We start from the raw sequence: 819 nt of genomic DNA, 5'->3' as shown, positions 1-819 counted from the left end.
TTATACCCCGTTAATGATGCGAGATCCTTCCGCAACAATTCTCGGCTTCCCTGACTCGCTCGTGGCCTGAGGAGAGTCAAAACCCGACGGAAGACCAGCGTAGAAATCGTCGAAGTTTGGAATAGGAACCTCGCTCGTACCACTTCCATCGCCAAAGGCAAGGTTTGGATCCCATCCTGGAAGCATGCAATCGTCCACCGAAAACTCCAGGTCGCCGAGATCAATATCTTTCCCCTTCGAAGAATTCAGCCCCGTCGTAATAGTGGGAGCGGCGTTGGGACCGGTGTTGGGACCTTGGTCTTCAGGTTCAGAATCACTCCTTGTTTCTCCGCCCAAAGCAGGACCAGGATGCACAAACCTCAACGCCTTACGAACTCTCTTCGGCGTAAAAGAAGTCCAGAAAAAAAGCCCATTCCTGAGCAAGTCCCTATCGCAATAATGTCCTCAGGAAACAGAGCAAGAGGGTTGATAGAGGGACGATCGTTCGGCAACCTCCGAAACAGTGGGATACAACTCTCCTCAACGGACGCTAGTTGAGCGAAGAAGAAAAACTTCCTCCACGAGTTGAAGTTAGAAGTGAACCCCTTTACCACTTACATGAAGTTCCGAGGAACTACCCTGTACGTGTCCGGGTCCCGGATGACCTGTAATCGAAGAAGCGCTTCGAAATGATCAACGGTTAGAGAGAGACCATGCTCGTAGCTCAGGACCAGGATCCCTATGAGGTGCTGGGTGCTAAGAGGATTCAGTTGGCTTATCGCCTCCCCGAAACGACCCAACACACGGACGATGATCTCGGGGATCGGAAACCATAAACGG

This window comes from Brassica oleracea, chromosome C1 (assembly GCF_000695525.1).
Source record: "Brassica oleracea var. oleracea cultivar TO1000 chromosome C1, BOL, whole genome shotgun sequence".
In the NCBI taxonomy this organism is placed as follows: domain Eukaryota; kingdom Viridiplantae; phylum Streptophyta; class Magnoliopsida; order Brassicales; family Brassicaceae; genus Brassica; species Brassica oleracea.
This window is presented reverse-complemented; position numbering follows the sequence as displayed.